This window comes from Saccostrea echinata, unplaced genomic scaffold, assembly GCF_033153115.1.
Source record: "Saccostrea echinata isolate AGI-Se365-2 ecotype Australia unplaced genomic scaffold, CSIRO_AGI_Sech_v1 ptg000030l, whole genome shotgun sequence".
NCBI lineage: Eukaryota > Metazoa > Mollusca > Bivalvia > Ostreida > Ostreidae > Saccostrea > Saccostrea echinata.
In genome coordinates, this window is record NW_026889779.1 from 34385706 (window position 1) to 34399895 (window position 14190).

General features: G+C 32.1%; 1 protein-coding gene across 1 annotated transcript in view; it reads left to right on the top strand.

Moving 5' to 3' along the window:
- Positions 1-14190, top strand: part of LOC133197760 (N-terminal EF-hand calcium-binding protein 1-like) — a 252915-nt gene that overhangs the window by 93819 nt on the left and 144906 nt on the right. The gene's annotated exons all lie outside the window — the stretch shown is intronic.

The following is a 14190-nucleotide window of genomic DNA, read 5'->3' on the forward strand; positions in this document are numbered from 1 at the left end:
TAGTAAGATATTAGACTATTTGCCGTTGATTGAGGTCTACATTAGTGAGGTCTATTAAGTTGGTTATCTTACTAGTATTCTTTTATAAGCCTCTACGGATGCTCTAAGAAGGATTTCTTTAATACCCTGAATAAAACTTCCACTGTTTAATCATTTGTAGACTCTGTATACAGGACTTTTCCTTTTTCTTATGTTGTTTGTTCTGCAGTGAGTGTATAGGTCTACGGTTTATCAAATGAATTCTGTATCAATGTTTGCTTTCGTGTATTCATGGCAAGGTTGGGTATGGTGTAAATCTTTATTTGTGGAAGAAAATCCGAGCGTACCTTGTTCATTCATTCACGGAAGAAAATCTGTGTTTATCACTTCGCCATGGGAGCTATATCTTTACTTACTTTATATTCGAGGAATGGATTTCTGACAAACATATTAGTTCAGCCAAAGCGATTACAAGCTGGTATAAACGATTTAAAAATGACGTCACGTGAGAATTCTTTCTATCCGTTCAACGTGTATGTGAAGACAATTGTCTAAATTTGATTAGAATAAATCTATTGAATATTTATGCACGTATATGTTTGTTCGGGGTTTGATCACTTTTATTTAAAATACGATCTTTTTGTGCGAAAGTTATTTTGTCAAATAAATGTCAACTACAGCTATCTTTGTACGTTTTATTACAAAAATGGTATTAAAATAAAAACAATTTATGAAACTTATCTGATTTGGTTTTACGCTTGTCGATGTATTTTCCGATTATAATCTATTATGGGTAATCATATTAGTAAACATATTCAGTATTTATAGTAAATAAACATTGAATAAAAATTTTAAATCTTGTTAGAGAAGCTCTTGAAATTGTAATGTTGAATTTACATTGCAATGACACTGAAACTACTGATGAATATTTCAGGAGCCACCTTTACATCCTATCTAGACTCGTAACTCAAACACTAGTTTTATACTTAATTTGGATGTTATTTTTCTTTTAAAAACATTTGAAGGTTAATTTCTGTCAAGCATATATGTAATAATAGAATATTAAAGAACAGTATCGAATAAATCAGAATTTATACATAAAGTAAAGAGCCCTCCCTTAAGCTCGTATGTGTATTTGGGACTATCAGGTATCAAATGTATCATGTCTATTACAACTTATAATGTGAATATTTCCATTAATGTAAAACAAAATAAAATCTAACTCTTTTGGCTTGTCCATCCTTCAACCGGGATAACTCGAGTAAAAATGGGTTAATTTATACCTTTATGTACAACCATACTAGCTGTGGTTTTACTTAAAACAGAACTTACTGTGACGTCATAATCATATGACAAGCTAACCCACAATAAAAATTGTAGCATAGATATGATTAATTTTGGGTTAAGTTAAGATTTGTTCAGTTGATCTTTATTAACTTTACCAGTGTGAATTGTCCCATGGTGAAAAATCTAATGAACAATCAAGAAAAAAAAACCTGGGTAACTTGTACACATGTTTAAGGTCCCAGGCGCAGTGGTTCAGGTGAAAAAAAGGACAGTTCTTCACAGGGCTAAGTTAACGATCAGCTTAACTCAGATTAACTCGATCCACACTTTTTAATCCACATCATATATCTGCACTGTAATTCTTACAAATCTTACTGTGGTTAACTTTACTACATGATTATTGTAAAATGATATGATGTCACAGTCAAATCTTAATTAAGTTAATTCACAACATTTCACTCGTCGTGATTTTACCTGAGTTAAATTGAGCTTACTCTGTAGCGTTGACCTAAGATGTATCCACTATAGATGTTTATTATTCTTTTTTTTTTACTTAAGAGATACCCAGTCCTTGTAATAACAATAATAATACAGTTATTAATGAAACCCCTTTCCAAAAGTAGAATGTTATAAAAAATGTAGAACCTCTTCAACGTAGACTATTTTAATACCCCCACCCCCCACCCCCACCCGGTAAAGAAAAACGTAGGCTTTACTTATACCTGTAGAATTCCCCAAATGTAAATTGCACTAATATCTGTAGCGCTTCCCTCAAACGAAGACTGTTATAATTACTCTGCTATGCTACATTTTAAATGTCAAAACATTTGGTTCACATTCAAGTAAAAACAAATTTGTGTATTAAAATTTTGTTAAACAAGAATTGTTGAACCCCACACAAAAAACCCCGTCATTTGCGTGACTGATTAAAGATGATTTCATTGAGAACCAATGGGGCGTCGATCACTTTGCAAGATAAAAATTATAACATCGCGAAAACGAAACCTGGTAAAACTACACGACAGTTAGCAAATAATTCTCGTAAAGATTTTACTCTTTGACAGGTTTTTTTTATGTTTGATATCAATTAAACTATATTAGTTTATTCCTCAACCTTATGTCCATTAAAGCTTGCCTACAATTAATGATTTATTCATTTTTATTTAGGGATATGAACTCTGATTCAACCTTTAAGTCAATATTGGCTCAACTACGTGATTTTTCGTAAAGGGACATTTTCTTAATTATCCATATCAAGTAGAGATTTTTTATATACTTAACAGTCTAACATCTAACTATCCTGGATCCAGAAAACTATGTTATTTTGTATTATTGTCTTCATGTTAAAATTTACTTTAAACAAAATAGTTTTCTTTCATACTTCTGATAACGTTAAAACGTCACTACGTTTTAGTAAACAAGAATCAAAATTTCCAGGAACACCTGTTTGAGTACATGCAAAGCTGATTGCTGCAGATAAATTGGAGCAAAATTTTTCGCTAGTGTGTGAAAACATAATAGAATGGTGGTAATGGTTTTATGAGTACAAATTGGACATTTTAATATTTATCATATATGACCCTGGAATACTAGTGTATTCCGTAATGGAACTTTAGAGGATCAAATCAATTTAAAATATTGTTAACATTTCCAACAACCAAATTAATCTGAATTACCATACATATACTGGATTCCCAAACTTCATAAAAATCTTTATAAACAAAGATACATTGGTGGTTCTAGTATTTTTTTTTATCAAACCTCTTTACTCTGTATGCCTCACGAAAAATATTTACAGCAGTGAAGGAGAAACTTCAGGAGTGATGTACAACAATATATTTGAGAAATGGTGTAAATCAGTTATGGATACTTAAAAACTCCCAGGAACTTTAAGAAAATTTGAAATAATAAAATTATACTAAAATCAATAGCATCAAAACATACGCCTTTTCAACACTTTAAACAAGAAAATAAAGGTTCAATTTAGTAAAATATTAGGAAAAAACTTAAATGATCAAATTAAATTGAGACGCATGTTATTCAAAAACGTATGGTAATAATGGTAACTTATATATTCCAATACATTATTCAGTTTAATTACCTTAAAACCCTTTCATATATGTAAAGGTTAAAATGCTTTATGATGCCCGGAAAATGCTATATAATAATTTTCATACTAACTGTTAGGCATTTATTTACACACTGATTTTGTCGACGGGTTTTTTATTTTATTTCCCTTTCATGACAAGGAGCACACGGCGGGGTTGTAACCGGTCGGCAGGGGATGCTCACTCCTCCATGGCACCTGATCCCACGACTGATGTTTTAGAGGTCTGCGTTTGCTCTGTTCCAAAATTTGTATTGTTTAGTGGACCTTTAAGCTTGAATGTTGTTCGTTATCTCCATATATTTCATAATTAAAACGTCAAATACATTATATTTCATACCCTGAAGCCTGAAGTGTCGTTAAAACTTACTTAATTAAATAAAAAGACAGGCGTTTCATCTTTCAAGTTGTAGGTGTCTGAAAATTGAAGATTTAACTATGTTATTGTGTTGACATTATTTTCAGATTTACATTATGGAAGCTTAATTGCAGAATATGTATGTGTTGATTGATCTTTTATATATATATATATATATATATATATATATATATATATATATATATATATATATATATATATATATATATATATATATATATATATATATATATATAATTTTGGGGGTTGTTGTTGTTGTTATTATTTTCTTTTTTTTCTTTTTTTTTTTCTTTTTGGTTTGGCCGGGAAAGTATTTTTATACAGAGAGCATTTTGTTTACATTTTCATAATGCTCTTGAAAAATTTTGATTTTGTTCACTATTTTTGCAAACAAAATGCAACACATACAGTGCATAAATCTATTTGCGATTAGATTGACCTTTCATTTTGCAACATTATGCCTTCTTTATTTCATGATGAAAAGCCAAGAAGTGAGATAACTCAATCTGTATCGTAATAATATGCAAACCAGCTTTTCTCCCTTCTTATTTAAGCTAACAAATGATGGCATTTTACATTTTATTGCTGTTTAACCTTCTCTAAGTTTTTGAATTTAGAATTTCATGATTAACGTTTTTTATCTTCACATTTCATTTCAAATACTGCATTAAACTTGAAGTATGGCGTTAAAGAAAGAACACATATTGTTTTTATCTAAAACTGTCTATATATTGAATACTGTGTTAATTTTGTATTAAACTCTCCTCTTCTCACTGTCTGTGATATTTCAGCTACATTTAAAAATATAAAAAAGCGAAGGAAAAATCTCAAAAAAAAAGATATTTCAGCAAGTCTAGTTAGAAGTATTTTTCAACGCTCCACACTTAACAAGTTCAAATGTCAATGTCAGAATTTTATTGATAATTACATATATAAAACACACAAATTATATGTATCTTGAATAATTACTGCATTTTAATATGATATGCCTAGTGAAGATTAATGAAATTTGTAATTTCTTGATGAACTAATTCCATGGTCTGGCTCATCCACGGCAACGACAAAAATTGGTTTCCATATAAAAGATGAAACCATAGTAAACTATAATGTATTAGGTAAATTATGTATTCATTTATTAACCATTTAGGATGATGGGTACAAATATGTTAACGCTATTATACTTGATTTTTCGTTAGATTTTCAGTCTTGTTAAAAATAAGATGCTTTGTTCCGTACAAGTAGATAGCTACACAAGGTTTAACCCTTTGAGCTCAGATTGACCATCCATTTAGTCAATCAGGACATTACTTTCTACTCCGCCAAATATGTTTGTCAGAAAGCAAGCATTAAGCCAACCAACAAAACTAACCAATAAAGTGAGAAATGGGAAAATTTATGTACTGTACCTATACTGGATTCCAAAGCTTCTTAAAAATCCTTACAAAGAAACATTGAAGGATCGAGTACGTGTTCCACGAAGCCCCTATCTTTACTGCTCACAAAACATTAATTGCTGTGAAGGAGAAACTTCAGACTTACTGTCCTATAGCATATCCAAGACTTAAATCATATGTGGATTCTCGAGAACTCTTATAAAATTTAAAATCACATTTTTTTAAAAATAAAAAGCATTAAAACGTATGAATTTTCTACGCTTCAAACAAGCATCCCTAACAATAAGTAATGACTAGACTTTTTGACAACATAGACAACTGCTTCTTCAATGAAACTCGGAAATTTTCATATCTTGTGATTGGTAATTCACAAAATTATTTTGTGAAAATTACGAAAAAGTGTTGTTGTTTTTTTTTTATCGTAAACTTAATGCGTCTCTTTCTCAGCAAACAAGAAAGGAAAAGATAGCGATCAGTAATCATACAGAAAAATCCAATTAAACAATACAAATTATGGGCAGAGCAAACACGGATCTCTGAAAACATGGTGCAATAGAGATCAGAGGAGTGAGCATCCGCATCAGGGCCTTGTGTCCCTTTAATGATCGGATAAACGGAAAAATCAGTAGACAATTCAGTGTGAAAATAATGTCGATAACAATAATATATTTATTTTCTTAAGTCGATTATTCGATTGCATTATTCGAACGATAGTCGAATATTTGGAAAATTTTCTGAAAATAAAATTTTATTTCAAACTCCACTGGTATATGACGTATTTATAATTCAAAAACCTTTTTACCTAAATTTATACAAAAAGTAACATCAAATGCGTATGTTGCACAGAGATGTTCACAGGCACCTAACGTGTGGATAGCTTGTTTAAATGAAATAAATTTAGACCGTTAATTTCTCTAAATTATCTGATTTCCCTGTCAATCACATTCATAAATCGGTCTGCAAATTCAGTTTTTTATTTTAATAAGAATTAAAAATTGCCATAACGATATTTTAAAAAAAAAAAAAATGGGGGAGGGGGTGTTAAACACACACTATCCACACGTCAGGTGCCTGTGATATTGTTAAAGAGTTAAATAATGTTTGTTCAATTGTTCATTGACCACATCACATCCGTAGACAATTCAGTGTGAAAATAATGGCCTAAAATTTGTATAGAAAACGTTAGTCAACATTCGACTTAATGATAGATTTTATCTGCTGACAAGGTCATTGTATCGACCATAGAATTTGCGAAATGTCAATTTTGAATGAGAATCTGGATGTTCTTGTTTCATCAATTTATTTGTCAATAGCTTGCCCATTTTAGAAAGTGTTTGTACGTAAAGCATGCTCTTAAGTTTCGAATCAACTGGGTCTCATAAACTCCACATGCAGATGATAATGGTATATTGATATATGGCTCAGAATAATTTCCATGGAAAGTTATCTCTCTTATCAGAGGGACATTACACCTTAATTATCATATTCTAACTACTAATAGTCTCATGTATAAAATGGGCTGACACCAAGTTTTGTACTTTTTGTGAAAAGAGGAGGTATCAATTTATCATTTAATCTGGGACTGCCCATTTGTTCAGCAATTCTTGAAAAAAAAAATTATTAGCTTTGTCAATCAAAAGGTATTGAGTTGAAGTTAAATGCTAAATCATTTATTTTTGGTGAAGAAAATGATAAAGAAATCTCAGAATATTTCAACACTATTTTGATATTAATAAAACATTATATTTACAAAGTTCGTTGTCAGAATACCTATCCATCTATCCAAGATTTTCTAAATTTACTTAATTTCTATTTCAAAGCTCTAAATTACACACTAAAAGAAGATAAATAAAACTAAATGACTATAACATTTTCTGGCAGAAATGGATTGTTATTATTTAATTTATTGAATTTTTCTTTGGTAATCACTTTAATATGCATGTTATCTGAATCCCTCAAAACGGCACTGTTGTAGGTTTCTTTACCCCCTCCCCTTTTTTCTTTTTTCTTTCTCTTTTTCAATAGCGAGCTTAAATGAAACTTAGCATGCTTTAGGGCATAAAATGGTATTTTTATTATTTTAATATTATTACTCTTTTTTTATTACTATTTTTCTTTCACTGTATTAATATGTATCCTATTAGGAAAGATTAAAGTCTGCCTATCTCTCATCTCTCTATCACTCTCTCTTTCTCTCTCTCAATGAACGTTTCCTCTGATTTTTTATATTGTTTTAATTAATGTTTTCTTATTTGACTCTGTTTTGTAGATATATCTACATATAAGTCTGTACCTTTATTTTAAATATATTTGAAAGTTCAATAAAAAAAAAATAAATAAATAAAAATAAAAACAAAAAATTAACGTCTTTTCTAATAAAATATCCAAATATGAAAAGATGTGCCAGACTCTGTTGTATCTTCTACGGTGTGATCAATATTAACTCTATGTAAAAGAATGGGAAAATAATATCATTTGGTGTGAAAATATCACAAATGGAATTTTCGATACGTATATTTTCTCAATATATTTATAAATTACTTAATACACATTGCTCCTCAATCAACATTGAATCTGATTTTTTTTCCTATTAATGTTTACTTTTTTTAAAAAATGTATTTCTTTATTTGTTATATCTGAAATAGGTGAAGATAATGAGTGATTGATCTAAGAAAAAAAAAACTGCAATCAATACAAATCAGCGAACAGGGCATAAATCACGGACCCCTGGAACTTCCAGAGGTGGAATCAGGTGCCTAGCAGGATCTGACTGAAGGGTTCCCGGCACTCTTTTGGAGGATCAACTTAATCCCCATGACTTGGATGGTTTGAAATAATTTTCAGTGATATGTACTTACAATACTGTCGATGTGGAATATTTCTGGATATCGCATCGAAAACAGAGAGCTAATAAATTGACTGATTTTAGATAGGAATCATTTTAGTTTACATCTGATAAGTGACAAAAAGGTCCGAAAAGGATGTGCTGTAAGTAACGCTTTTGTCCAAGAGTCATATTTGGAAAAGACTTCAAGTGCCAGTCTTTTTTTCGAACATTATCCATGACTATTAATTAAGTATAAATTTTGTTGACAGGTCGGTTGCTCCTTCCTCTCCCTTTTGTAACAGCATCGTCCGAAATTACGCCTATTACGTCCATGTTAATGTATCCAAAATTTTTGCTTGTTGGAACACCCCAAGTTTTCAATATGTGTAATTTACACATCAATAACTCAAACAAAACTAATACACATTCCTAAAATCTATGTAACAAAAAAATTAATATTTGAAACTTTTAAATAGTCTTCTTGAAAAGGTCAAGGAAAGTCCATTTTTTGATTTCTCGACACCAGAATATAGGCTTGGATCTGTGATTATGGATATTTCAAATCATAGGCTTTTTAAACCCCCACGTTTTACTGAAGAAACTGCAGCTAAAACAATCCGTTTTCTCCTTAAACTTCAATATGCCAACAAAGGAATTGACGCGGTTAATATAAGTAATATTCTTAATCACAAAAGGGTCCAGTCTTGTATTCCACCATATTTCAAGTTAAAGACTACGCCTTGTATTTCCTACAAATATACATCGACTATTGCTTCAAAACTTTTTAATTACAAGAAAACTTTACAGGGCCTGGATATCGAATATCCGAAACATAATCGTCCATCATGTTCATGTTCTTCTTCACCCTATAACTATAGTCCTGCTGAACACGTTATTAGTGCTGACGTAAATATAGTTAATAATGAGGACCTTAGATCATTAAATTTTAAAAGGTCCTAAATATAGGGAACCCCGATCCTTCAACTGGCGTCGGAATTTCATAAATATTATGGATTCTGTAGGGGATTACGCAAAACGATGGGCCAGACATGAAAAAGAAGACCTTGACACTTTGTCAGAATGGATTAAATGTATCAGAGGTATGTTAAAATCGCGCATTAAAAGATTGAGGGGCAATATGAGAACCATCTATCCTTCAGTATTCAATAATCCAGAAGTGAAAAAAGAATTAGATAGATTACATGATCAGTACGTACTGGTCCCTGCTGACAAAGCAGGTAACAACATTGTCTTTGTTTGTAAGGCCCATTATATTAAATGTATTTTAGAGGAACTTGGATTTAATTCTACAAGTGGTAATCAATTTATACTCATAGTTTCCTTTCTAAGGAAGAAATTCTTCAAAATCATATGTCAGTTTTGAATATTTTTAATATTCCAAACAACCAAAATGAATTTGAATTACAATATCTATATTGGATTCCGAAACTTCATAAAAATCCTTACAAACAAAGATACATAGCGGGTTCCAGTAAATGTTCAACCAAGCCTCTTTCTTTACTTCTCACTAAGATATTAGCAGTAGTGAAGGAGAAACTTCAAGAGTACTGCGCAATAATATATTCGAGTGGTGTTAATCAGATGTGGATACTTAAAAATTCCAAGGAACTTTAGGAAAATTTGAAATCACAAGAATTTACCAAAATCAACAGCTCAAAAACTTACGACTTTTCAACTTTATACACATCCATTCCCCACGATAAATTAAAGCCAGGATTTTTGATATCATTGACAGCTGCTTTTTCAATAAAAATGGAACTCTTAAATTTACTTACCTTTTTATTGGTCATTTGCAAAATTATTTTGTTAAAAAACATTCTGATTGTACACACAAATACCCTGAAGTTGACATTAAAAAGATGCTTGAGTTTCTGATTGACAGTATCTATGTGGTTTTTGGAGACCAGGTCTTCCAACAATCTATTGGAATTTCTATGGGTACCAATTGCGTCCCGTTATTAGCAGACCTTTTTTGTATTCATATGAAGCAGAATTTGTCCAAAATCTTATACGTGAAAAGAAAAAAATCACTTGCTGTAGCCTTCAACTCGACACTTAGATATATCGACGGTGTACTGTCAATTTACAATGGTTATTTCCATTCTTATGTCGATACGATATATCCTGGTGAGCTTGAGATAAAAGATACCACAGAGTCTGACACATCTGTTTCATATTTGGATATTTTACTTGAAAAAGACGTTAATGGTAATCTAACAACCAAGCTTTTCAATCGTCAACTTCCCTTACTTATGCAGCAATATACCTTCATCACCTGCATACGGGGTTTATAACTCTTAGTTGATTCGATACGCAAGAGCATGCTCTACGTATGTACAATTTCTAAAACGAGGTAAATTATTGACAAACAAGTTGATGAAACAAGAATATCAACAGTCTCGTTTAAAGTCATCATTTCGTAAGTTCTATGGTCGATACAATGACCTTGTCAGCAAATACAATTTATCATTGAGTCAAATGTTGACTGACGTTTTTCATACTAATTGTTAAGCCATTATTTACTCAACGAATTGTCGACGGATTTTTCGGTTTTTTTTCCCAATCATGACAAGGAGCACACGGCGGGTGTGACCGGTAGGCAGGGGATGCTCACTCCTCCATGGCACCTGATCCCACCTCTGATGTTTTGGAGGTCCGTGTTTGTACTGCTCCTATTTTGTATTGATTAATGGACTTTTGAGCTTGAATAATGTTCGTTATCTCCATATATTTCATATGTACTTTTACCCTGTTTGACTTAAAGAAGATCGTAATAGTAGATGAATGATAGGGCTTTATCTTTACCTATGTTTGTCTCTAGATAACATTCACTCTTAAACGAGGACACAGTCTGCAGGGATATTGTTCAGGTCTTGTCTAAAACACCATAATTATGGTAAGTTTTAAAGAACATGACATTCTTTTCGTTATATTTTAAAAAATTCTTTCGAATTTTATCTGAATCTGAACATTTGACAAAGAATTAGTATCTACTACTTAATAACCATATACATCTTTATGTCTTCGCTTAATAGATGCTATCATTTCCTGTCAGTGCGTCTGCAATGCAGCAAAAATCAGAGGCGGTGTTTCTGGGATTGTGTCGTAAAATTGGGACCTCAAAACAGGCGGAAATGAGAAGAGATGCGATGGACATAGCAGAGATACTCAGGAATCGAGTTAGAGAAAGTTATGAAATCAGTGAGATTATGAGTGGGAGTCAGAGAAGGATTCAGATTTAGGGATTCAGACACGGATGGAATGTATTGCCCAAATAACCATCGAGCAATATGGGACTTATCTCAATTCAGTTTTATAAAAGACAAGCAATTATTATCTGTGATCGTTCTGATAGCTCACCAGGATTTACTCTACTACAGCTAGCAGAACTTAGATCATGCATAAAAGTTTTGTACGCATGTGTCATAATGAATGGTAAACATTATATTTCTAGTTCTTTATACAGAGAGGTGATGTGTTCTGTAATACATCCTAACTCTACCCTACATGGACCTTGCAGTAGTGGGACTATGGTTACAGGGGAGGAATATGATGATGCTCATTGTTTCCGTACTGATGTTTGGCCTCCCTCTGCCTATTTGTGGAAAGACAGATGTCTCGTGAGCTCATGGCCAAATCTGAATGTTGTTCACGACATAGTTAGAAATGGTTGTCATTTTGTACCAATAGGACACAAACTTGGGAACCATGAAGACAACGAATGGAGAATCTCTTTTTCTGTGGCAGAACACAAACTTGTGCGCTGTATGAACCACTGTCAGTTCTTAACTTATGGTCTGCTTAATTAAGAAATAAATAACAAGTTTAAAAACTTCAATGGGAATTGAAGTGGGTCGGTCAAGTGATCAAATCCTGTGAAGGATTGTATTGTTTAATAAGACTTTTATACTTTTACCATCAGCATATGGGGTCCAATTCCCCAAGCTGATTCGATTTGCTAGAGTGTGTTCTGTGTACAAACAATATCTAATTCGAGGCAGGCTAGAATTGAAAATTAAGTTGATATTACAAGGATATCAACAATCTCTTTAAGGTCATCCTTTTGCAAATGTTTCGTCGATACAATGACCTGTCGTCAGATCGAATGCTGACTGACATTTTTAAATACAAATTATAAAGCCATTACTTACATATTGTATTGACGACGGATTTTTTCCGGTCACCAAATCATGACAAAATGCACACGGCGGGTGTGACCGGTCTACAGGGAATGTTTACTACTACATTACACCTGATGCCACCTCTGATTTTTCAGAGGTTTGTTACCCTGTTTACAATTTCTGTTGTTTAGAATGTTAGTATAATTACAGTAACTGCTCTTCATAATTTCTTTTTCCCCACTTTTAATTTAAAAAGAGCAGGACAAAATACAATGCTAAAAGCTCACGAATCTCCCATTGGATATGTAAATATAAAGCTAAATAGAAATGAAAAAGATAAAATAACAAACAGTGATTGATCTAAAAAAAAAAAAAAAAAAAAAAAAAAAAAGAAACGAAAAGAGCTTAAAACACTGTCCTCCAGAAATTCCAGAGAGGATCAGATGCCTTGGAGGGGTTAGCATCCCTGTTGACCGGTCACACCCGCAGTGAGCTCATGTATTGAAAAGGTAGACGGAATATTCCGATGTCAAATTTAGTATAAAAACAACGGGCCTAAAATTGGTATGAAACACGTCAGACAAAAAAGACCCAGCGATAAGTTATATTTGTTAACAAGGTCATTATAACGACCATAGAACTTACACACTGTTACCTGTATAGAACTTACGAAATGCTGATTTTAAACGTGGTTGTTAAAAACCCTATAACATCAACTGAACTGTCAGTAGCCTGTCTCAGTTTAAAAATTGATCGTATTGGAGCATGCTCTTGAGAACTGAATGAGGTCAGAGACGTAAACACCATATACATGTACAGGTGATACTGGAATATCACTCGATAAATAAGGAAAGTGATGATGGAAAAGCTGAATTCATATCCTTTGTCATACAATTTAGTTGTTAGTTGGCCCTTATCGTAAATAATCAGTACAACATCCAAATATGAAACAGATATGGCAGACATATGAAAGGAAATAGCTTTTATCAATTGAAAAAACGTCGTCAATATATCTGAAAGTCGAGTTGAAGGCCACAGCAAGTATTTTCGTTTAATCATGTAGAAGTTTTTAGAATAAATCTTGTTTCGTAGGAATACAAAAAAACCCGACAAATTCGCTTATAAAAGAGCACAATTAGTGCCCATCGGAAGATAAACAGTTTGCTGGAAGACTTGGTCTACGAAGAGTACATAAATGTTGTCAATGAGGAACTCCGGCATTCTTTTAATATCAACTTCAAAGTACTTATGTGTAGAATCAGAGTGATTTTTAACAAAGTAAGTTTGTTGATGACTAATCGCAAGATAGGAAAATTTCCGACTTCCATTTTTATTGAAGAAGCAGTTGTCTATGATATCAAAAAGCCTAGTTTTTATGTTTATCTTGAGGAATGGTTGTATAAAGTGTAGAAAACTGTACGTTTTGATATTATTTACCGTATAAAAAATTGGTGATTTAAATTTTTCTAAAAGTTCTTTATAGTTTTGAGAATCTTTAACTAATTTATACCACTTCTAGAATTAGCACAGTACGTCTGAAGTTTCTCCTTTACAGCAGTTAACATTTTTGTACGGAGAAAAGATAGGAGTTTGGTATAGCATTTGCTAGACCAGGCAATGTATCTTTGTAAGGATTTTTATGCAGCTTAAGAACCCAGTATAGGTAGGGTAGATAAATCTTACCTTGGTTGACTGGAACGTTAAAGTATTAAACACTGAAATGCGATTTTGAAGAATTTCATCCTTAGAAAGTGAACTGTGAGTATAAGCTGGATTTCCAGACGTAGGATTAGAACCAAGACCTTCTAAAATACATTCATTAATAATAATGAGCCTTACAAACAAAGACGACATTGTTACAAGTCTTGTCTGCTAGAACCATATGTAGTTTTTCTAATTCTTTTATCACCCCCGATTTAGTGAAAACGGAAGGATAGATGGTTCGCTTATTGCCTTTTAACTTTCTAATACGGTTCTTTAATATATTTCTAAAAACACTTGATCCATTTTGACAAATTATTCAGGTCTTCCCTTTCATAGATTGGCCAACTTCTGGCATGTCAGACTAGATCTGA